General features: G+C 43.6%; 1 protein-coding gene and 1 pseudogene across 12 annotated transcripts in view; one reads left to right on the top strand and one right to left on the bottom strand.

Moving 5' to 3' along the window:
- RBFOX1 (RNA binding fox-1 homolog 1) overlaps positions 1-26,446 on the bottom strand; it is a 1,681,944-nt gene that overhangs the window by 506,704 nt on the left and 1,148,794 nt on the right. The window lies entirely within an intron of this gene.
- LOC120874841 lies at positions 9,943-10,411 on the top strand (annotated as a pseudogene).

The following is a 26,446-nucleotide window of genomic DNA, read 5'->3' as shown; positions in this document are numbered from 1 at the left end:
AGAAACAGGGGGCATAGATTTGACACATTTGCTCAACATGTGGCAGCTAAGTTCCTTATATATGTTATCTCAATCTTCAAAGTAACTCTACTGAGTAGGAATTACTTGAATGCCAATGGGTGTCTTGGAAAGTGTGTGGGGTTATGTGTTCATTATTTATTAAGCCACTAGCAGCTTCCAGGAACTATTAGCTTGTCTGAACCTTGCCATCACACAGACATAGGCAACTCTTGCCCTTCTAGCAAAAAAAAAAAAAACATACGGCTCTTGCAAGTTACATATTTCTCCTTTGGCTGCACCCTAGGTCTCTTTGTGTGTGTGTGTGTGTGTTTAGATAACTATTTAACTATTATTTAATTTAATTTTTGGGGCTTCCCTGATAGCTCAGCTGGTAAAGAATCTGCCTGCAATGCAGGAGACCCTGGTTCGATTCCTGGGTCAAGAGGATCTGCTGGAGAAGGGATAAGCTACCCACTCCAGTATTCTTGGGTTTCCCTTGTGGCTCAGCTGGTAAAGAATCCGCCTGTAATGTGGGAGACCTGGGTTCAATCCTGGGTTGGGAAGATCCTCTGGAGAAGAGAAAGGCTACCCACTCCAGTATTCTAGTCTGGAGAATTTCATGGACTGTATAGCCCATGGGGACGCAAAGAGTCGGACACGACTGAGCAACTTTCACTTCACAATTTAATTATTAACTTTTTATTTTAATTAACATGAAGAATTCAGTGGCATTCGGAGCCTTCACAATGCTGTGCAACCGCCACCTCTGTCTAGTTGCAAAATATTTCATCATCCCAAATGAAAACCCCATACGCATTAAGCAGTTTCTCCTCACCCCCATTCCCATTGCCCCGGGCAACCACTAATCAGCTTTCTATTTCTATGGATTTATCTAGCTTGACCGTTTCATATAAGTGGAATCATACAATGTGTGACTTTTTGTGTTTGGCCTCTTTTACGCGACATCATGGTTTTGAAGTTCACCCCTGTGGTAGCGTGTCAGTACTCCATTCCTTCTTAATGACTGATTCATATCCCATTGTGTGTATAAACACAGTTGGTTTCTCCATTCATTCATTGATGGACATCTGGATTGTTCCCAGCTCTTGACTCTTGTGAGCGATGCTGCTATGAACATTCACAGACAAGTATTTGTATGACTTCCTGTTTTCAGTTCTTCAGGGGTATCTACCTAGCACTGAAATTGCTGATTCATAGGATAATGCTAAAATTGCATATTAAACTTCTTGAAGAACCTCTTTTTACCTTTTGAGTTCAGCTAGGATGATGAGTGATCTGGATAAACTACTTGCCCTTAGAGGCTGCAGAGTCGTGGGCATAGATATTATCTCATCATTAACCTTATGAATTCTCTAATACTGGAGTCGCACTAAGCACCGTAGTCCATTTCTGACTCATTCTGCACATGCCTAGGTACAAAGCCTCCTATCACCCTTTGTCCAGGAAACCAACACTTTCTAATTCCCTGGGTCGTTCTGTTGACTGGATGGGAGCTGGGCCTATGGGAGTCTCTTTGCTACTACGTGGACAAAACCCACGTGACCCAGATAACCACACTTGGCCCATACTGAATTCTGAAAAAGTAGACCATGAAGAACATTTTCTGTTTAATCAAAAGGCCCCTGGTGCTCAGAGTGTTTGCTCAGCTTTCACGGGAGGCAAATCCTGATTCTGCAACTCAGAACCAAGTCTTTTGGACCCCGTATCTCCAAAGACCAGGGGCTTGTTGCCTGAGGTCTCAGAGGGAAAGCAACTTTGGCAAGAGCAAACTCGTTTTCCTAAAGTGAGGAACTGTCAGGTAGGTCTAGAAATAAAATGACCTGCCCTGTGCAGTAATAATTCTGCTGGGTATAAATAAAGTGAAGTCACTCAGTCATGTCCGACTCTTTGCGACCCCATGGACTATAGTCTATCAGGCTCCTCTGTCCATGGGATTTTCCAGGCAAGAGTGCTGGAGTGGATTGCCATTTCCTTCTCCAGGGGATCTTCCCAACCCAGGAATCGAACCCGGGTCTCCTGCATTACAGGCAGACACTTTACTGTCTGAGCCACCAAACTGAAGAAAAATTGGGGAGAAAGTTTTATGTCCAGAGAGCAACACTGCAACAGAGCAGATTCATGCTGGCTGACTTCAGGGGATCTTAAGGTCACTCTTTACTCCAAGGGGCTCTCTCCTCTATCTCCAGTGCCTTGACTGATTTTCAGGAACACGTTCCCAAGTGAACACAGCAGAAGCCGCTAGGAGAATTCCAACTTCATTGCTTGGTTTGGGTAATAAAACCAACCCAGCCTTCCTGTCCTACACTGACGGGGGGCTGAATCTGTCATGCTGTGCTTCGCTATGGCCTGCTGGGTCACCTCTTCTCTGTAACAAGCTGATCCAGTACTGATCTGTGGATCTGAAAGTCAGGCTGGTAAATCGGTTCACTGTGAAAGCAGAAATGTTGAGCCAGAACAAGGTGTGAATGCAGAAATACAGACCCTTCTCCAACACGTAGAAGAGTAATTATTGTATTCTTTTCTGCCTTGTCCTCTAGGTCATGAGCCCCAAGGGAAGAAGCGCTGTGTTTCTTTTTGCTTACTTCTTATTTCTCAAGTGGCTCATACAATGACTGATTCCCAGCGGGGGAGGGAAAAAATAGTGGAGTAAAGGAATGAATGGAGGAGAAAAGAACGGCTTGAAGAGGATATTTTCTCTTAATTTCTCTTCCGTTCTTTCCTTTTCATCTCATGACACTAATATTTTCAAGTATCTATCTCTGAATAATGGAGTCACCTACAAAAGATAAGAAAATGTAACCAGGCCATCTCCATACGTCCTTTATAGGGCAAGTTCCAACACATCGTTATCTTTAAGGTTAATGTACAGAAAGCTTAGCAGTTTCATTTCATTTTTGAGGAAATTTGGACCAACTCAGGGATTCATCAGTTTAGGGGGTAAAAAGTACGTCTTTGTGAACTACTTTAGTATCTTGCAGAAGATTGCAATGAATTATTGGGACATTGCAAGGTTTAAGACTAATGCTTTCTGAAGCATGAAAGAAGTAGCTGCAGCCTTTTTTTTCCCTTTTTATGTTTAAATTACTTTGCTTCTTACTTGACTACTTTTTCTGACCTTTTAGAGTGCTTCTTCTTTATATTTCTCCTTGAGCTCCTTAACCATTTCTTAAAATAGTTTAGATATATCTCTCATGTTTCCTTCTGTTTCCCATCCTTCCCGCTCAGCTTCTCCTCACTTGACCCTTCCATATAAAACCTTGCAATATTATTATACTCTTTGCCCCACTCCATCCATCTTTTTCTTTGTCTCCCAATGCAGTAGGTAATATGAAGCTATGGATCTATAAAACACTCACTTCTCATTTTCAAGTGAACATGAAGTTACAACCAAGGGGTTCTTTTTTTTTTTTTTAATTCATTTTCCCCCAAAATGAATATAATGGGAAATTTGGTCAATTCTACTTAACCTTTTGAACATTAAACCTTTGGATTAATGTTATTCATGTTGGTCTGCACTGAGCTTTGACAGAATCAGTCAGTTCAGTTCAGTTGTTCAGTCATGTCTGATTCTTTGTGACCCCATGGACTGCAGCACACCAGGCTTCCCTGTCCATCACCAACTCCCGGAGCTTGCTCAAACTCATGTCCATCAGGGAACAGAATACAGGGAACCAATAAAGTGCAGAGAGAAAAGAAGATTCTGAGGATCCTTGCACATCAAGATCAGCATCAAGTCTCCGCTACTTTATAGCTGTGTGGTCTTGGACAAATTACTTAAAATTACCTCTCTGATTTCCACTTTCCCCATTGGTGAAATCTGGTTGCTATTACCTACTTCAGTGAGTCATCAGGGAACTTAAATTAAATGATAGCACCTATTTAGAACTCCCACACAGCAGATACTCAGTTAAGAGAGTCCTAATAATGATTTAGGCTTTGAATCAGCAAACTTTTATTGAACTCTTTTGATAACGATGGTGGGAGAGGGAAATGAGAAGGAGCCCTTGATTTTCAACCTAATATGTGAGTTAAACAAGGCTGAGTGCCAAAGAATTGACGCTTTTGAACTGTGGTGATGCAGAAGACTCTTGAGAGCCTCTGGGACTGCAAGGAGATCAAACAGGTCAATCCTAAAGGAAACCAGCCCTGAATATTCATTGGAAGGACTGAGGCTGAAGCTGAAGCTCCAATACTTTGGTCACCTGATGCAAAGAGCCGACTCATTGGAAAAGCCCCTGATGCTGGGAAAGATTGAGGGCAAGAGGAGAAAAGGGTGGCAGAGGAAGAGATGATTAGATATCTTCACTGACTCAATGGATATGAATTTGAGCAAACTCAGGGAGATGGTAGAGGACGGTGGGGGGAGCTGGTATGCTACATTCCATGGGGTAGCACAGAGTCAGACACGACTTAGCAACTGAACAACAACTGTGAGTTACAATCACCAGTGGTTTTTCCATTTTATTTTGGGGATGAATAAAATCTCCAGCTCTAACTGGTTATAAAGTGTCATCTGGTTATAAAGTATCATTCAACTATAAAGTATTTAATGGGAAGTTACTTTGTGTTCACAAACAACTGTGAGCAAAAGGAGATGCAACGCTTGCTCTCCTAACACTCATCTGGGCTGTGTCCCCATAAGGCAGTGATTCTCAACAAGGTAAATTTGCCCCCGGGGGACATAGGTCAATACTGGTTTTTACAACTGTATGGTATCCGCATCTAATGGCTTGAGTCCAGGGATGTTGCTAAACATATGTTCAAAAGAACCCCACAACAAGAAATCATCTCATTGTGGAGAAACCCTGCTATAAAGGGAGGATCAGGAATGTGAACTAATCCATCATTAAGGCAAGGAGTGAAAACACCCAAGACAGACTTCATCGCTTTGGGCTCTCCCAAAAGCTAAGCTGCAATTATGATATTAGAGTTCCTGCAACAGCCATGGGTAGGAAAGGATTCCTGGGCATCGAGGCTCAGCCTGGGGGCAGGGGGATGGACCAAATGCCCTCTGTGAGTGCCCTGTCTGTGCCCCCTGCTGCAATGACTAGCCTGGGAGCACTTGGGTGTGCAGCTGGCAGCCTTGGCTCTGCAGTTCAGTCAGTGTTGTCGGACTCCCAAAGCTGCCCCCAGGGAACCCGCTGTGTGTAAAGAGCTGCAGAAGTAGCACTTCAGTAGAGATAGTTAGATAAATAATCCTGAATGAAATTGCATGTTTTTAAGTGCTTTATTAATACGGTTGGGTAGAGAGCATGCTAAATTCCTACATTGTGGAGATGAAGGTTACAAGAAAGGGATTATGTGGAGAGAACTAAGTGAGAGGGGGCAGGGGAAGAAAGGGACAAGCAAAGGCAAATTTCTCCATCATGTGTGTGTGTGTGTGTGTGTGAGAGAGAGAGAGAGAGAGAGAGAGATACACAGTGAGGATAGAGATGCACGGATATAGATCTCATGGTGTATTTAGAGGCAGTCCGGGGGATGCACTGACACATTGTACCCGCTGCAATGTACAAGTGAAGTGACAGGATACTACCACACCAGGATTTGGAAACTCAAACGCTTCCAGTGCTGAATAGTTTCCATAAAAGACTGAAGCTGGCCAGGTCAAAATCCAGAAAGCACGCATTGCCAGAGGGGACAACCATTTCTCAACTCCAAGTTATTTGTTATCTTGGTGGGATGGGGAGAAGCCAGAAATTCATATTTTTATGTGAAATGTTATTTGTTAATCACATACATGCACACACCACATGAACAAAAAAAAAATATTTTTTTAAAAAGATTCTGTCTGTAAGTCATGAAGTCCATTTGCCTGTATGTGAGCCTTGAGTTTGTAATCTCCTCAGTTCAGTTCAGTTCAGTCGCTCAGTCATGTCTGACTCTTTGTGACCCCATGGACTGCAGCATGCCAGGCTTCCCTGTCCATCACCAACTCCCACAGCTTGCTCAAACTCATGACCATAAAGTCAGTGATGCCATCCAACCATCTCATCCTCTGTCGTCCCCTTCTCCTCCTGCCTCAATCTTTCCCAGCATCAGGGTCTTTTCTAGTGACTCAGTTCTTTGCATCAGGTGGCCAAAGTATTGGAGTTTCAGCATCAGTCCTTTCCATGAATATTCAGGACTGATTTCCTTTAGGATGGACTGGTTGGATCTCCTACTCAGGTCTTATTTTAATGATGTAATTTGTATATTTATTTATTTACGGAGAGGAATATATTAGACAAGAGCAAGGGTTTTGAAGTAAATATAAGTAGTCCTCTCAGATAGCTGGGACCTTAGACTCATCATTGAATTTCCTTGTGTTGCCTTTTCTGGTTTGGGAGTTTGAGTCTGAAAGATCTATTTTACGAAGTCATTGTTAGCATAAAATGTTTAACTATGTAAGCACTTAGCACTGTTCCAATATCAGACAGAGCCAACATATGTTGGCTCCTTTCTCCCCAAGGAAGCAAAGCTGAAATAAGTTGTTATGGCAGGCAGGGGAAAAATACAGAATTTTGTCCCTGGAATGTTCAGGCAGGCAGCTGGACAGTCCGCTAGGTCCCACCTCCACCCCCCTCCACCTCTTTCTACTTGATTCTCTTAACTGAGGCCCTAGAGTGGACATTTGTCCCCTGCCTCTGCTAACAATGCCTACCTCCTTCTGATAAGAAAAATATCCTGTATTTCTTTGAAGAAAAACTCATTCTACAACTTTAGTCTTATATAGTATCAAACCATCAATATATACAGGGTCTTATACATCCTTGGCGGAGAAGGCAATGGCACCCCACTCCAGTACTCTTGCCTGGAAAATCCCATGGAGGGCGGAGTCTGGTGGGCTGCAGTCCATGGGGTCGCTAAGAGTCAGACAAGACTGAGAGACTTCCCTGTCACTTTTCACTTTCACGCATCGGAGAAGGAAATGGCAACCCACTCCAGTGTTCTTGCTTGAAGAACCCCAGGGACGGGGGAGCCTGGTGGGCTTCCATCTACGGGGTCGCACAGAGTCGGACACAACAAGCGACTTAGCAGCAGCAGCAGCAGCAGCATACATCCTTGGTTCCAAATCTGTCTAATCAGGATATGCTATGCTCCTGATCAAAGTAATGGGTTCAAGGATGAGTATGGGATACAGAACAGTTAGTCTTGGAATGTTGCCTTGCACTGTTGGGGAAAAAGATACTCTTTTATGCTGATCTTGATAACCTGAAAGGGTCTCAGTCCAGAGTGTTGAGTGAACATCTTTTTACCATCTAGGGAGCATGTGTCATGGAATAAAGTTGACACCAAGAAAAGGAAAGCCTAGAGATATACCAATGCACATTTGGTCACCTTGATCCAGCCATGCCTGAAACCCATATGGACATTAAATTATAGGTTTTAAAAGAACAATATTTACTGTTTTTTACTAAAGTCAGTCTATTTGGATTTCCATCACTTATAAACTAGAGTTTGGAGAAAAAAACACTACCACCTCGGGTTGGTTAATGTTTAATACAAGGTTCAATCACATCATGTCATGGGGTCCATGGAAGGGAGACAACCTGCAAACTGACATCGAGATTTGTACTTTCTGTTGATGATACAGCAAATAGGCTAAGAGCAGAGCTTTGAGGAAAGACCTTAGTTGGCCATCTAGCACCTCCATCTACTATCTGGGGACTTTGAGCAACTTACTTACACTTTTCTTACTTTATTAGGATTATTATATAACCTTCCATAGAAGTCACTGTAAGGACTAAACAAAGTGATAATCGTCTGGTTTTGGAACTCTGTCTGGATATCAGATGGGCTTCCCAGGTGGTGCAGTGGTGAAGTATCTGCCTGCCAGTGCAAGAGATGCAGGAGACCCAGGTTTGATCCCCGACTTGGGGAGAATTCCTAGAGAAGGAAATGGCAACCCACTCCAGTATTCTTGCTTTGAAACTTCCACGGACAGAGGAGCCTGGCGGGCTACAGTCCACAGGGTTCGCCAAGAGTCAGACATGACTGAGCGACTGAGCATGCGTGTTGGATATCTGACCCTTGGCTTACTGCTTTTTATGCATCATCTAATTTCTATAGCAATTTAAAGGGAAGCATGTCACAAAAACGTCTTAGCCTAGTGCCTGACATATTGCAGATGCCCAATAAAAAGGATTTTGTTGGAAGGAAAGAGTGGGAGTGTGGGACTGGCAGATGTAAACTATTATAAATAGGATAGATACACAACAAGGTCCTACTGTATAGCATAGAGAATGGTATTCAATACTCTGTGATAAACCAGGATGGAAACCATTTTCAAAAATAATGCCTATATATGTGTAGCTGAGTCATTGTGCTGTATAGTAGAGATCGACACAACATTGTAAATCAAGTATACTTCAATACAAAGTAAAGCATATCAATGAAAAAGAAAAGAATCCTGTCGTCATCATCACCACCTTCATCACGGAGATGGAGTGCAATGCTACTCCAAATCAAAGTACCTCAGTCACCTAGGGATCGTGTGAAAGTTCAGATTCTGAACTTCATGTGTACGAGGGAGCCCAGAATCCTGAATTGCCAACCAGTCCCTAAGTGATGCTGATGGTGCTGGTCTTCAGATGATGTTCTGAATAACAAGGATCCAGGCGCCCCGCCCCCCCAGCCAGGAGAGCCCAAAATGACAAGCCTAGTTGACTGGGACTTAATTATTGAATTTTAATCAAGCAATCATTCCATTCAGAGACCTGACCTCCCCCTATCCCAACCCACTAGACTGAGAAATTTAAATATATGATGCTCAAACTTTTCTGATGCTAATTAAATCAAAAGCTCTGAGGGAGGGGGCCCAGACAGCAGTATTTTTACAGCTTCATAATTTGCAGGCAAGATTAAGAACCTCTGGACTAGAGGTCCCTGGGGAGGAAGAGCATAGACCAAGGGTAATGATCACTTCCACTAATTCACAAAGGCAGAGTTCAAATGTCACATGGCCTGTCGATCTCTTTTGATAGAGTAAGTATACTGATATAAAATCTGTTAAACTTTATTACTAACATTTAGCCGAACATATTATTTTTGCTTAAACATGACTAAAATAAGCCATTTTGTAATTGAAATACTGGTATTGTGGATATCTTCCCATTAAGTGATTGCACTAAGCCAGTTTCTCAACTGAGATTTTTGTAGACAAGGGAGGACTCAGGGTAGCAAATGTTATTTGAAAATCTAGTTCCTGCAAAGCCTAGAAAAATCAACTTAAGCAGTCAACTGTTCATCCCAATGGTCATAAATTAAAAATACATATTAATAATATATACTATATTTTAAGCATGTACTTATTATTCATATTATTTCAGAAGTGCATGAGGACTCTGAAAAGTAATTAGCTGTTCCTATCCCGATATATGTCTACGTTCAATGTGGGACTTTTAAATTATAAGATGTGCTGACCCATCAGCCATGAGAGACACATGGATTTTAATAAAGAAATGGCTATTTCTTGGGGAAAGACTGTCCTTTTGATTCAGGAAGTGTCCCCATTTCTATCAGACAATATATATGACCAGCGATAAGTTATCTGCCTCTGCCCACTTTGCTCACTTCCTTCTACACAGAAGGCTGAATTGAGGGAAGAAATTGCATATTCTACATTTTTCTGTGTTCCATAACATCCAACACTCTTCCCACATAGTGGAGAATTGAGTCAATACTTCTATTACTATATCTCACAGGCATGAGACAGTGAAATGGATAAACCTGTAAGAACACAGCTTGGGAGTTATGCTGACCTGTTGCAGGCTTGACCTCCTGGAAAATTCTTGGCTGAGTGAATTTACCTGTAAAATGGGAGTTTTGCCAAGTATTGTACCTCCTACAGGTAAAACACTTATATCCAATCTATCATATTATATTACTAACATTATCAATACTAATTCACCATGGTTGAATAAAAAAAACTTTGGCTTTTTCATGAAGATGGCACTGAAGGTGAAGAAGGAAGTCCCTGCCCCTTTCAAAGCCGAAGCCAAAGCAAAGGCTTTGAAGACCAAGAAAGCAGTGTTGAAAGGCGTCCACAGCCACAAAAATAGAAGGTCTGGATGTCACCCACCTTCCAGCAGCCCCAAACACTGAGGCTCAGGAAGCGGCCGAAATATCCTCGGAAGAGCGCCCCAGAAGAAACAAACCTGCCCACTGTGCCATCCTCAAATTGCCCCTCACCACCGTGTCAGCCATGAAGAAAATAGGAGACCACACCACACTGGCATTCACTGTGGGTGCCAAGGCCAACAGATGCCAGAGGAAACAGGCTAAGCAGAAGCTCTATGACACTAACAACAGCTATGGTCAGCACCCTCATGATGGAGAGAAGAAGGCACACGCTCGACTGGTTCCTGACTGTGATGCTTCAGATGTTGCCAACAAAATTGGGATCATCTAAACTGAGTACCCTGGTAGTTCAGAGGTTAAAGCGTTTGCCCGCAATGCAGGAGACCCAGGTTTGATCCCTGGGTTGGGAAGATCCCCTGGAGAAGGAAATGGCAACCCACTCCAGTATTCTTGCCTATAGAACCCCATTGACGGAGGAGCCTGGTGGGCTACAGTCCACGGGGTCGCAAAGAGTTGGACACGACTGAGCAACTTCACTTCAAACTGAGTCCAGCTGGCTAATTCTAAGTATAAAAGTTTTCTATATTAAAAAAAAAAATACACCTTGGTTTGATTTCTCTTTTCATATCTATTGGTAAAGCCCACCAAGAACACCTATCAAACCACTGGCTGTCAAATTCTGGATTCAGAGAAAAATCTTCTCACCTGCTCTGAGCATAGGAGGCACACATAGTTCCACCTGGACCTGTGAAGACCCCCCTGGAGGTCTTACCTGTTTATAACTCCGACCTCAAACTTGAGTTCTTAGGCTGACCTGGCCATGATCTGCTCTGTATTCCAGCCTCTAACCCTTGGAGAAGCAAGGAGCCTGCCCTCAGAGAGCTACACAGAAGGCTGCATTGAGGGAAGAAATTGCATATCTAAACAGAAGTCTGTCCTTCCATCAGACTTTAACTCACTAGAGTCTTCCAGGAAGCTGAATGGATACAGGAAGGCTCAGTGCCATGGGCATACACCAAAGGAGTCTATGCTGAGTAAGCAGGACCCTCATAGAAATAAAGTCACCACAAAACTTAAAGAGTAAGGATCCTGGACACATACCCTTCTTAGTAAATCACTGAACAATGCCTTTATGTGGAACACTGCAGTCTTTCCTGGCCAGTACCTTGGAGAGCTCCATGCAGCTTGCGTTGCTTCCTGCTTCCTAGTAGAATAACAATTGCTTCTCTATGAAAGTGAAGTCACTCAGTCATGTCTGACTCTGTGACGCCATGGACTATAGTCTATCAGGCTCCTCTGTCCACGGGATTTTCCAGGCAAGAGTGTTGGAGTGGATTGCCATTTCCTTCTCCAGGGGATCTTCCTGATCCAGGAATCGAACCCGGGTCTCCTGCATTACAGGCAGACACTTTACCGTCTGAGCCACCAGGGAAGCCCATTTTTATGTCGTTCCTGGCCAGTACCTTGGAGAGCTCCTTGCAGCTTGCATTGCTTCCTGCTTCCTAGTAGAATAACAACTGCTTCTCTATTCCGGCTCGCAAATAGGTTCACCAGAACCATTTTCCTAGATTCCATATACATGCATTACTTTATGATAATTGGCTTCCCCGCCCCGCCCCCAACTTACTTCAGTCTATATAACAGGCTCTAGGTTCATCCACCTCACTACAATTGACTCAAATTCATTCCTTTTTTATGGTTGAGTAGTTGACTCATTGGAAAAGACCCTGATGCTGGGAGGGGTTTGGGGGCAAGAGGAAAAGGGGACAACAGAAGATGAGATGGCTGGATGGCATCACCGACTCCATGGACATGAGTTTGGGTAAATTCCGGGAGTTGGTAATGGACAGGGAGGCCTGGCATGCTACGATTCATGGGGTCGCAAAGAGTCAGATGTGACTCAGTGACTGAATTGAACTGAATATTACATTGTATACATGTACCACAACTTCTTTATCCATTCATCTGTCAGTGGATAAAACAGCTAGCAGGAAGATGCTGAATGGCACAAGGAGCTCAAATTGGTGCTTTGTGATGGCTTAGACCTTAGCCGTCTAGTCAAGGCTATGGTTTTTCCAGTGGTCATGTATGGATGTGAGAGTTGGACTGTGAAGAAAGCTGAGCACTGAAGAATTGATGCTTTTGAACTGTGGTGTTGGAGAAGACTCTTGAGAGTCCCTTGGACTGCAAGGAGATCCAACCAGTTCATTCAAAAGGAGATCAGCCTTGGGATTTCTTTGGAAGGAATGATGCTAAGGCTGAAACTCCAGTACTGTGGCCACCTCATGCGAAGAGTTGACTCATTGGAAAAGACTCTGATGCTGGGAGGGATTGGGGGCAGAGAAGAAGGGGATGACAGAGGATGAGATGGCTGGATGGCATCACTGACTCAATGGACATGAGTCTAAGTGAACTCTGGGAGTTGGTGATGGACAAGGAGGCCTGGCGTGCTGCAATTCATGGGGTCGCAAAGAGTCAGACACGACTGAGCAACTGAACTGAACTGAACTGATGACTTAGAAGGGTGGGATGAGGGGGGTGGGAGTGAGGCTCAAGAGGGAGAGGATATAGGTATACTTATAGCTAATTCATGTTGTATGGCAGAATCCAACACAACAATGTAAAGAAATTACTTTCCAATTAAAAAAAAAAGGACTGCCCAGCAGAGCCAAGACTAAATCATTGACCTTGACCTGCAGGCTTGTAAGCTAAATAAATTCTTATTACTTTCATGGGTGGTGCTAGTAGTAGAGAACCCTCCTGCCAATTCAGAGGATATAAGAGACATGGGTTCGATCCCTGGGTCAGAAGATCCCCTGGAGAAGGATATGGGAACCCACTGTAATATTTTTGCCTGGGAAATCCCATGGACAAAGGAGCCTGGCGGGCTATAGTCCGTGGGGTCACAAAGAGTCAGATAGGACTGATGTCACTTAGCACGTGCACATTAACAAAGAAGAAAGCAAGAAAGAAAACAATTGGTATAGAGTACATATTGTGTGTCAGTCATCAGGCTAAACCTGATACTTCATCTAATTTAACCAGAATAATGCATGTACACCCATGGTGGATTCATGTCAATGTATGGCAAAACCAATACAGAATTGTAAAGTAAAATAAAAAATAAATAAATTAAAAAAATTTTTTTAAAAAAGAAAGATTTATAAGTACTCAAAACTTGCAGAAAGCACACAGCTCACAAGTGGCAGAGAGGGGATTTGAACTCAGGCAATAGAACGTCGAACACCAGCAGCGGGATGAGTAACCACCACAGGTGCTGGCTTGCTGTCTCCCTGGGGTCCCATTACTGAGAGAGCTTTAGTATGCATTAGTTGTCATTTCTCCGCACTGCCAGCTTTTCAAAGGGTGGGGGGAACTCATTTTGACAGAGCTCGGGGCTGCTGCTGCATGCCCTAACAGTTTGGTAAGAATGAAGGGAAAAATCCTCATCGCTGAGGAATGTATTAATAATTGGGACTGACATAGAAACTACCTACACAACCAACCTGAGCCTCGGTGCGTGAGACCCGCTGGCCTGCCAAGCGCTGCTGCACTGTCACTTTAATTGCGGGGACTCATCGCGCTCATGTGAAATAAACGAGCGCAAGGAGGGAGGCAGAGTTCCGTGGGACCCACCTCTCTTCTGCTGTGGTCACTTCTGTGGCACTTGCTTGCCTCCAGCTGGGCTTTTGAAATGAGAAATCTTTTTTTAGCTGGAATATTCACTGCTGCCTTTCATAATATCAGCTGGAAGGAGTGACACACAGCATTCAAACCTCAGCTTTGTGTCTTCACGAGGAAATGATAAATGACTGACAGGTTGGTTAATAATGGGGGGAAAAAAAAACAACTGAAACACCACCTCTCTGCATTTCCATCAGAGAAGAGAACCAGGACTTAGAAACCTTTTCTGCCTTTCATCAATCTCTACCCATTTTGTAGTCTGGCATGCTGAGACGTCAGTTCTTGTGGATTATTAAGTTAAATCAGGGACTCCTCTGAGAAGAGCAATCAGTCTTTCAGTTCTCAGCATCTTTGCTTTCTCAGACCTCAATTCCAAAGGATGTGACCATTCTGGCGGAATAACAAATGTCAATGAACAATGAATAACCGCTGAAATTTTAAAGTTATGTATATAGGGCAGAGGAGAATTTAGAAAGAAAAGAGAAGTTAGAATGCTCCCTTTATAATTTGGCCACCTTGCACTCTGAGGCTTGCCAAGTGGCTGTGTGGTCCTTATTCTGACAATTTCAAAACTATTTCTTAAACCCCCATTATGTGAAAAGCCTCTGTTTTAAAGTACACTCTCTAAAAGGTAAAGGGGGCTCTCAGGGAGACAACAAAAATATGAGCCATGATATGAAATTGCACTTTTGTGATTAGTCAGTCAGTCATATCTGACTCTTTGGTACCCTTGGGACTGTAGTCTGCCTGGCTCCTCTGTTCATGGGATTTCCCAGGCAAGAATACTGGAGTGGGTTATCATTTTCCTTCTCCTGATCTTCCCAACTGAGGGACTGAACCTGTGTCTCCTGCATTGCAGGCAGATTCTTTACCCACTGAGCCATCAGGGTAAGCCCATGATATAAAATGCATCAGTCAAATCAAACTCAGTCAACACTATACTGGCCTCATCCTCAGGGACAGAGTGAACACACTCCTGACCATCAGGTAACAAAGCTGATGAACCAGGCTCTCCACTGGTGGAGTTAGAAAATAATAGACTATGCAGGTCCCTGGACACGCGCTTTTTTATCAGCCCGTGAAATACAAATTTGTTTAGATTTCCTAAGCACACACCCAGTAGGACAGTCCCGGAGGTGTACCGGGTCATGAGCAACAGAAAGTAGAAAGAGATGTAAACATTCTTCACACCAGCTGCTGTTCAGTTGCCAAGTCATGTCTTGACTCTCTGCAACCCCATGAACTGCAGCCCACCAGCCTTCCCTGTCCTTCACTATCTCCCGGAGTTTGCTCAAACTCATGTCCATTGAGTCGATGATGCTATCTAACCATCTCATCCCCTGCCACCCCCTTCTCCTTTTGCCTTCGATCTTTCCCAGCATCAGATTCTTTTCCAATGAGTCAGCAGACTGCCCCTTAAAAATGTTGATGCTAGGGTCACTCCTGATACACTAGATCGGAAGTGGACCTGGGGACTCCCCTCAAAACTAGCATTCAAGATGATTCTGAGGCAGGCCCTGAGGCTATAATCTGAAAAATGCTGCCTAGCATAATTTACAAAGCAGACTATTGAAAAGGATAGGTAATCATCTGCAAAGAGTCGGACACGACTGAGCAACTGAACTGAACTGATTGAATCATCTGCCACTAGGATGCAGATGAAGCAATGGTACCTGCGTAACTGGGAATGGTACAATGAATACATCTGACATAAGGATCACGTCCAAAGGGGGCACACAAAGCAGAAGTCACACATGATCGAATCTTACCAAATTCCTTCGGAAGGTACCATGTTGATGACAACAGGCCACCCTTCAGAAAATGGAGAGTTTCTTCACTATTATTCTAATACACTGGTCTTTTTTAAGTAACAACAGATCAAGCTATTGGCATGAGCTTAGGGCTATGTTGCACGAATGATACAGAATTTGAAAATGGAGTCACAGTCGGCATGATAAGATGCAAGAGTCAGCAGAGATGGGCGGGAACTGAGGTCCCCTGAGGGCGCCATATTGAACCATCTCTCCCGTTCATTCAGAAAATGCTCTCGACTATCTCAGAGAAATTCTCTCCTGCACTTGTGTTGTTAAAGTTGTTGAGAAGGAGGAGGAGTTGTAGGGTGTGTAAAATTGTTGGGTTTTATTGACTCAACACACACAATTGAATTATCTTACGTTAAGTGTGTGAAAGAGACCACTCCATTCTAAGGCACTTGATTTTTAAAATGAGGCTTAATTGGACCAGATACACCACATTAACGAAAACCAACTGAACTCAGGTTTTATAAAACAGCTACTGAAACCTATTGGGTTTCTATTTTCTGATCAAATGGATTTCTCTTCGGTCAGAAAGCCTTTCTATACAAATGCACTCCCTCTTGCAGAAACAATTAAAGGAAAAAAAAACCCTCCAGTGGAAGGTCATGTTTTAATCTTACAAACACAGAGAAAAATAATGAAATTATCCCTCTGGCTCTCAGAAAGGAATGGAACAGTTCCAGCATCACTTTCATAAACTCTCTTCCTCCCATTTCCAGGGTGTAGTCAGAGCAGGGTAGATCTATAGCTGAAGAGCCTTTGAGTTTGACAAAGACAATCCCATCAAGTGTGAAAAATCCACCACAGTATTTGTTCAGGCGCTCAGATTTTCTGGGCATCACAAAATGCCTAGTCCGTCATATTTGTTTCTATAGGCACATTACATTCTTTAACATACCTAACAGTTACTTTCAGGGGAGAATGCATTTATAAATGAACCTGGTTGCAGCATTCGATGGTCCCCTTTTCCCCCTCAAACTTTTTAACTGTGCTCATCAATTACTCGTAACAGTGCAAAGAGTTGGCAGTGTTTACCTACCATTCTTTCTGACTTACTCGACTCAATCCTGTGGCTCATTAAAAGCATCTCTATTTATTTGCTGTGTGTTCCAGTCTTTAACTTTGGCACAAGACGCCCAAAGTAAGCCCATTTTACTTTTTCCTGCAGTGTTAATTGGTGGAGCATGTTGCCTGCCTCTTCATTAATTATGTCAATGTGTATGAAACTTCCATTTTCACGGGGGTGAATTAACAAGCCTTTTCCGAACGGGGCTGATAGAAAGCCAGCCTGAGAGGCTGTGACGAGGAGAGTCATGAAGGCTGCTGCTGCTGGTCAAGGCCACGTTCAGGTGCATAGACTGGCTTTGTCCAGCCCCGAAGCCCTTCTCGCCCCTCCTTTTGTGACCATCAGCAGGAAACAGGCACTTTTGTGAAGCTGGGGACAGTCCCTCTGCCCGCCCACGCCCCAGAGATCAGACTGTGCTAAACACACTGACCGCGTGGGGGTGATGAAGGCAGGTTGGGGTGGGCCGGTCCAAGCCCACTCTTTATGTCTCAAGACAGGTTCCCTATTACCTCGCTGCAGGGAAGTGAGAAAATAAAAGGCCATCCCTGCTGAAAACTCCTTTTTTTAAATTTTTTATATCACTCTGAGAGAGAGATGACTTGCGAAAAATTCTCGCTGTTAGATAGAGCCGAAAGAAACACACACACTTTGAATAACCTTAAGAACCTTAAACCAAATCACATCTTCTGGTTAAACAAGATCATTCTCTCTCGCTCTCTTTGCCTATGACTCTGCTCGATTACAGAGAAGGTTGGTAAAAGAGTGACACCTAGTTACTGTTGTGCTGTTTTCCATCTCAGACTCGCCTCCTCCTCCACGGGCTCGTGGACGAGGGTCAGATACTGATTTCCATCTTTCGCTCGCTCGCCCTCCCTCTGGCTTTCTCGCTCGTTTGCTGTATCTCCAGCTCTCTCTCCATCTCTGTCTGGGGGGCTCGCACAACACGCAGATTGAAGGAGAGGGAGAGAAAGAACATGCAGACTGAGGAAGGCCGAGTTAGCGTGTATTTCTTAATTGCTACTCCCAAACACATCCGTGGGGCTAGAGAACAGTGATTTGCAAAGGATTTAGCCAGAGTTAGGTAGAGAAAGAAAATGTAAGGTTTAAGCTCGCTTCCCCAAAGGATCATAGGGTTAGAAAGAGTTGGCAAGATGGAAAAGATTTAGCCTGGTTTCTGAAAGGGGCAGATCCATTCAGATATATGTGTACCTCACACACAAACATCTGAATATACACAAAGACACACACATGCAGGCATATACATACACACATATACAAATGCACACACACATGCACATAAGCACACATGCACCATACACACACAATACAAACACACATATACACACACCTATGCATACACACACATGGGCATATATACACATACACACACAAACATATGCATATGTGTGCGTTTAGGCACATATTAACATATACCATACACACAAAGAACACAAATGCACACATATATGCATGCAAACACACACACACACATACATACATATGAATGCACACAAGCACACAGATATATTCCATACACACAGAAAACACAGACATACTCACACACAGATACACACATACCCACACATGCATACATGCGTACATATACATACAAACACAAATATATGCACACACACAGATAACATGCACATGCATACATGTGCATATACACACGTATACACACAAACACAAATACACATATGCATATAAGCACATATTAATATATACCACACACACAAAACACAAATGCATGCATATATACATGCAAACACACGGACGCATTCAGTTCAGTTCAGTTCAGTCACTCAGTCGTGTCTGACTCTTTGCGACCCCATGAATCGCAGCACGCCAGGCCTCTCCATCTATCACCAACTCCCGGAGCTCACTCAGACTCACATCCATCGAGTCAGTGATGCCATCCAGCCACCTCATCCTCTGTCGTCCCCTTCTCCTCCTGCCCCCAATCCCTCCCGGCATCAGAGTCTTTTCCAATGAGTCAGTTCTTCACATGAAGTGGCCAAAATATTGGAGTTTCATACATATGAATGCACACATGCACACACACACATATACACACACCACATACAAAGAACACAGACATATTCATACACATACATATACACACATGCCCACATATGCATATGTACACACACATACACACAAACACAAATACATACACAAATACACACATGCATACTAGCACTTATATACACACACACAGAATATAAATATACAAATACCTATACATACACATGTGTACATACAAGCGCACATATATACAAGTGACAGTTGCTCAGTCATGTCCGACTCTGAGACTCCATGGACTACGTAGTCCATGGAGTTCTCCAGGCCAGAATACTGGAGTGGGAAGCCTTTCCTTTCTCCAGGGGATCTTCCTGACCCAGGGACCGGACCCAGGTCTCCCCAATTGCAGGTGGACTCTTTACCAGCTGAGCCACAAGGGAAGCCCTTGGTATATATCATATTTTTGTGTATATGTGTATTTGTGTATGTGTGTATTTGTATATCACAGCTCAGTTGGTAAAGAATCTACCTGCAATGCAGGAGACCTGGGTTTGATCCCTGGATTGGGAAGATCCCCTGGAGAAGGGAAAGGCTACCCACTCCAGTATTCTGGCCTGAAGAATTCCATGGACTGTATAGTCCATGGGGTCACAAAGAGTCAGACACAACTGAGCGACTTTCACTTTCATATACACCAAACACACACACAATACACACACACACATAGACATACACACACACACACACACATACTCACACATGCATAGATAAACACACATACACACACAAAGTCAGTGGAGACAGTGCCACAGGCTCTTCTGAGACAAGCTTGCCAAGATGTCAGACTTGACTATTAGAAAGTTCTTCCTGATGTCTCACTGCAGTCTTTCCTGCTGTGACTAAAGCTCTTTCTCAGAAGAACTTGAACATCTACCATCTGCCAAAGCCCCCTTCCCATGGTCAAGAAGCAGGTGTCCATTTTCTCTTTGAAGTTAACCCCTGACTATGCTCCTAGGAAGGCTGCCTTGCAATTCCTTCTCTGAGGGATAAAACCCAGAGTAGCAGGTGTAGGATAGGAGGATGAGAAGCCAGTGGATTACAGATGCACACACACCATGGAACGCAGGTTCTGAACAGTCAGTACTGAGTTTTGCTCACAAGTACTTTTCCTTACTCTGTGCAATGGGCACATTTCTGAGTCCCCTGAGACTTAGACACTTCAAAACATAGAATGTGAAAATACTGACTGTATTACAGGTTTGTGAAAAAAAGAAGCAAAAGACAAGGACATAGTAAAAATGAAATATTTGTGAAAAAATAACAGCTGTCAACAATGGCTTTCTTTTAGCATTTTGTCCCAACACAAAGTGGACTCACAGGAGAACAGCACAGATGTATGGAGTGTTTGCTATATATTAAATGCTGGGCTAGACTCCTTACTCACATCATTATATTTAATTATCATGATGACCCATGCGGTCAATGTTATTGTCATTCCTATTGCAGGCAAGAAAAAACTGAGGCTTAGGTAAGTTAAATGGCTGGTGGAATTCTTTTTTTTTTTTAATTAATTTATTTATTTTTAATTTTTACTTTACAATTCTGTATTGGTTTTGGCATAGATTGACATGAATCCACCACAGGTGTACATGCGTTCCCAAACATGGAATTCTTCTTTCTTTGGCTTGCTCTTTTTTATTGGAGTATAATTGGAAGGATTGATGTTGAAGCGGAAACTCCAATACTTTGGCCACCTGATGCGAAGAGCTGACTCATTGGAAAAGACTCTGATGCTGGGAGGGATTGGGGGCAGGAGGAGAAGGGGATGACAGAGGATGAGATGGCTGGATGGCATCACCGACCCAATGGACATGGGTTTGAGTAAACTCCAGGAGTTGGTGATGGACAGGGAGGCCTGGCGTGCTGTGGTTCATAGGGTCGCAAAGAGTCGGACACGACTGAGCGACTGAACTGAACTGAATTGCGCTGCAATGTTGTGTTAGTTTCTGCTGTCTAACGAAGTGAATCAACTCTAAGTATACATATATCTCCTTCTTGCACCTCCCTCCTACCCTCTGGCCCATTCCACCCAACTAGGTCATCACAGAGCAGCAAACTGAGCTCCCTGTGTGTTACAGCAGCTTCCCACTAGCTGTGTGTTTTACACACGACAGTAAATGGGGGAATCTAGGCTTACTGATGCTCTTAGTGATAAGCAGATAGTGGCATGATTTGCAACACCAAACAGTGGAAACAACCCGCATGTGAATAGATAAATAAAACTATGTCTATCTATGCAGCAGGATGTTCTCTGACAACATCTGCTGCGACATGGATGAATCTGGTAAAGATGATGCTCAGGAAAAGAACCCAGACTCCAAAGGCCACCTGTGGTGTGATTCCACGGATGTCAAAAGTCCAGGATAAGCAAACCTGCAGAGTTAGAAAGTAAATGAGCAATTGCTTCAAGTTTCGATGAAAGCTAATGTGCTCCTGGATCTTTTGCCGGGAGATGATGAAAATGTTCTTCCCTCTGTCTTCAACTTTAATGAGGTGTAATTGACAAATAAAAATCATTTGTACTTAAGGTATACAACATGATGATTTAATATATGCAAACATCGTGAAATGAAAATGATCTCAAATTAGATTATGGTGATGACTGCACACCTCAGCAAATATATTTTTAAATTTTAAAACTGGATTGAGCACTGAAAGTAGGTGAATTTTATGGTAGGTGAATTTTATCTCAATAAAGCTGTGTAGAGAACAAAACTCCTTTCTTGCTCTAAGACAAGCTGCCCAGAACACCTGACTTATAATCTCTTGTGGAATATTTATCTACTTATTTTGCAGAGATGGGAACCACCAGGAAAAAGAAACAATGGAGAGCTAGGAGGCTGGGGAGCTGAAAGGAAGATCATGAAACACATAGTAGGTCCTGTGAGGGACCCTGGACTTTATTTTCCGAACTCAAAGACGTGTGTGCCTTGTGTATGAACGTGTTGGTATGTACTTGTGTATATGTGAGTGTGTATTCACGTCTACGTGTTGTGTGTTTATATGTGCATGTTTGTGTACATGTGGGGATGTGTTAAGTCACTTCAGTCGTGTCCCACTCTTGGCAGCCCCATGGACTGTAGTCCTCTAGGCCCCTCTGTCCAAGGGATTCTCCAGGCGAGAATATTGCAATGGGCTGCCATTTCCTTCTCCAGTTTGTGTATATATTTATGTGCATTTATATGTATACATTTGTATATATAGGTATGTTTATGTGTATTTGTGTATATGTGTTTGTGAGTGTGTGTATATATATGTGTGTGCATATTTATATGTTTTTATACATATGTGAGAGGAGGGTATGTCAACCCATTCCAGTATTCATGCCTGGAGAATCCCCATGGACAGGGGAACCTGGTGGACTATGGTGCATAGAGTCACAATGAGTCAGACACGACTGAAGTGAATTAGCAAGCATACATATATGAGTATTTGTATATATGGGTATGTTGTGTGTGTGTGTATTTATGGATATGTGTTTGTGAGTGTGAGTATTTGCATATATGTTTGTGAGTGTGTGTATGTATCGGTGTTTGTATGTATATATCAGTGTTTGCGTGTATGTTTATGTGTATTTATATGTATGTGAGTATTTGTGTATATGGGTATGCTCGCGTTTGTGTGTATTTGTGTGTATGTGAGTGTTTGTGGGTGTTTGTGTATATGTTCATGTGTGTTTATACATATGTGAGTGATTGTGTATATGCACGTGTTGTATGTGTACATGTGTATATTGGCACTCAAAGCAGAATTTGAAGCAATGCAGAGATAGGATCGGATTTGTATTAGAAGGTATGACTCTGGCTGCATGGGCTGGAGAGGAGGTGTGAGCAAAGGGCTAACCAAGCAGAAGCCACGGTGATTTCCTGTCTGAGAGTGAGATGAGCTCTGGACAGAGACGGGGTGGAGATGCTGAGAGTGGACTGCCCTGAGAGGGATGGCAGGACGTGGCGATTTACTGAACGTGGAGATGAAGCGGGGCCCGGGTAGAAGGAGAGGGAAGGCGTGCTGAGCTAGAACCATTGGGTCATGCCGTTTGCTGACATAGGGTCCAGTGTGGAGAAATGTATTTGCTGGGTAAGATCAGTGCGTCATTGCGACAATCACCCTTGCCCCAGACACATAAGAAATCCAACCTCAGAAGTCCTTCGAGGAAGAAAGAGGTGAGAAGCCACACTTCTCAGGAAGATATACTCTTGATTAAATGAAGGGTCTACACCTATGTTATTAGAAACAGAGCCCTTCTTTGCTTGAGATACATGGTCAGGGACCAAGAAAATGAGGGTGACGGAGGAAAGAAATGAAAAATAAGTACATTCCTCATACTAAGGTTAGAAGCTTCCAGAAAGGATCAGTTTCCAGGCAAGTGGGGTAAATGTCAAATTCCTTTCCACCTGCTCCTCAGAACAGTGGAGATCAATCCTGAGCTAGACAGTGCAAACTTGGAATGGTTTATTTTTTCACAACGCACCACTTTGAGTTCCTTCATGCCCTCTGGCTGGCAAAGCCCTCCAGCTATCTTTGAGTCTGTTCCCCTATTTCTGGGTAGGACTTTTTCAACTCCCATCCATCAGGGAAGTCTATTAGGAAGAACTGGCTTTGGCATTACACAGTGTAGAGTTGGTTTATGACTCTATCCTTTATTCAGGGTGATGTCTTGGGTATGCTCCCTGGCTTTTTGGAACCTCAGCTTTCTTATATAAAGAAATAGAATAATACCAGGACTGTTAGGATGATTAAATGATATAGTCTATCTTGAGAGCCTGTTCCAGTGCCTGGCATGTGGTTGGCTTTCATTAAAGGTGATGATGATTACCATAAACATGCAAGGCAACAATTTTCCATCTTTTTTGGTTTGTTGCCATTAAGGGATCACTTTGAGAATTAGGAAAAGCCATGCCCCACATTCTTAATTCTCATGGGTGAAAACTGTGGACAGACCTATTTTTTAAACTAATTTTTATTGGTGAAGGCAGGAGGAGAAGGAGACAACAGGATGAGACAGTTGGATGGCATCACTGATTCAATGGACATGAGTTTGAGCAAACTCTGGGAGATGGTGAAGGACAAGGAAGCCTGGCGTGCTGCAGTCCATGGGGTTGCAAAGAGTCGGATACGACTTGGCGACTAAACAACGTAGTTGCTTTACAACACTGGGTCAGTTTCTACATATACGCATATCCCCTCTTTTTTGGATCTCCCTTCTTTAGGTCACTGGGCAGACCTATTGAAGTCTTACCCATGGACCACATTTTAAGAATCTATGATCTCAGACACTGGTTCTCAACTGTGGCTGCTCTTTAAAATTACCTGGGGAAAAAAGAATTTTGATGGTAAAGCCCTTCTTCCCTCAAATTATCTTTACTCAGTCTAGGATTGGACACAGCATTAGTTCTTCAGATATCCCAGAGGACCCTAACATGAGTGGAAAACCATCGATACAGGGGGAAACACAGGTGCCTGCTTTCCTCTGCTCGAGACAGTGCACTGAGCATCCTGGGTTGGCCTAGATTCTGGCAGTATTTAGAGATTATTAGGAGCTCAGCCTGTGGGCTCCCAATTACCCATAAGGTATCCACTCTGAAACCCTCCCCCTCCACTGCCCCTTAGCAGCATAATCTTGGCAAGCTTTATTCGACTCTCTGACTTATTTACTTCCTCCATCTATAACAGCAGGAATGGGATGATCATACTCCTTTTTCAGGATTTTTGGGGGAATCGAATGCCATGTCCCAGGAACGGTTCACAAAATATGGTGGCACGGCTCCAGCTCAGTAATAGGTCATGTGTCACCATCACTGCTTCCGTTGTATTAAGACCACCACCAGCACCATTCCCTGGCGGTTCAGACGGTAAAGAAGCTTCCGGCAATGTGGGAGACCTGGGTTCGATCCCTGGGTCAGTAAGACCCCCTGGAGAAGAAAATGGCTACCCACTCCAGTGTTCCTGGCTGGACAAGTCCATGGACAGAAGAACCTGGTTTGCTACACTCGCCCGGAACACAAAGAGCCAGACATGATTGAGAGACTGACAGTTTTACTTTCTTCAGCCATTACTGCTTTCATTATATTAAGGCCACCACCACCATCATCATGTTAGCATACTATCCCCTTTTCCTCAATAACTAGAAATATTGATGAAATTGTTGGTTTTTTTTTTCTTACACAGCTGGCAAGATGCCTTATGCCAGAGTCTGCCACCTCCCAGGGCAGGAGGCTCCTCTGTTTGCACACTCTTCTGCCTGTCTCCAGGACCTATCCCCAGGGGCACAAGTTCACTGAGACCAGGGTGTGGCTGGATAATTCAAGTTTTTAGGGGTCCTGACAAGGCTGAGAAACCCCACTCTGGAGAGTACCCGGATTTTGAATCCCCTACTTCCTAAAGCAACTTCTGCATAGATTCAAGTATGCCCAAACGCTTAACATTGTGTGTGGGTGGAGGCTGCTCATCAAATAGGTGCTCCTCGGTCACCAGACACCAGGATCATGAGGACTCTCCCCAAGCATAAGGAACTATCCCAAAGTCCCTGGAGGAATATCAGTAACCTCAGATATGCAGATGATACCACTCCAATGACAGAAAATGAAGAGGAACTAAACAGCCTCTTAATGAGGGTGAGAGAGAAGAGTCAAAAAGCTGGCTTGAAACTCAACATTGAAAAACAAAACAAAACTAAGATTGTGGCATCTGGTCCCATCACTTCATGGCAAATAGAAGGAAAAAGAAGCGGAAGCAGTGACAGCTTTTCTTTTCTTGGGCTCCAAAATCACCATGGACGTTGACTGCAGCTGTGAAATTAAAAGATGCTTGCTCCTTGGAAGGAAAGCTATGGCATACCTAGATGGCATATTAAAAAGCAAAGACATCCCTTTGCCAACAAAGGTCCGAACAGTCAATGCTATTGTTTTTCCAGTAGTTATGTACAGATGTGAGAGTAGGACCATAAGGAAGATTGAGCACTGAAGAATTGATGCTATTGAATTGTGGAGCTGGAGAAGACTCTTGAGAGTCCCTTGGACAGCAAGGAGATCCAACCAGTCAATCTTAAAGGAAATCAATCCTGAATATTCATTGGAAGGACTGAGGCTGAAGCTGAAGCTCCAATACTTTGGCCATCTGATGCAAAGAGCCACCTCACTTGAAAAGACCCTGATTGGGTCTTGAATGATTGAAGGCAAAAGGAGAAGGGGACGGTAGAGGATAAGACAGTTAGGTAGCATCACTGAGTCAACGGACATGAATCAGAGCAAACTCCAGAAGATAGTGAAGGACACAAGCAGCCTGGCGTGCTACAGTCCACAGAGTCACAAAAGGTCAGACACGACTTAGCGACTAAACAACAGAGGAGGCGCAAGCAAAGGGACCATATGCAAGGTGGCTGATGTGAGGACGCAATTCAGCAGCTTTTCTCACTCCTGGCTCCTCTCCCTGACCCTAAACGACACATGCTATGGCTTGCAGCAGCTCTCCTGGACAAGTCACCCACACCAGGTCATCAGACTGTAGTCTTTTTCTGGGGACACTGTCTTTTCATGGCTGATTACCACCTAATCACCATTCCCTTGACTTGTCTGGACCCCTGGCCTTGTTTTCTAGAAACAGTGATTCAGCCAGCGGGGCAGGTTGTTCGGGGTGGCTGGATGGGGGTGATAGGGGGTGGGCAGAAGGGAGGAGGGGTGAGAGGGGAAGGCCATTTACGGCGCCGTGGGTAGCTGGC

This window comes from Oryx dammah, unplaced genomic scaffold (assembly GCF_014754425.2).
Source record: "Oryx dammah isolate SB20612 unplaced genomic scaffold, SCBI_Odam_1.1 HiC_scaffold_2, whole genome shotgun sequence".
Classification (NCBI taxonomy): Eukaryota; Metazoa; Chordata; class Mammalia; order Artiodactyla; family Bovidae; genus Oryx; species Oryx dammah.
This window is presented reverse-complemented; position numbering and strand designations above follow the sequence as displayed.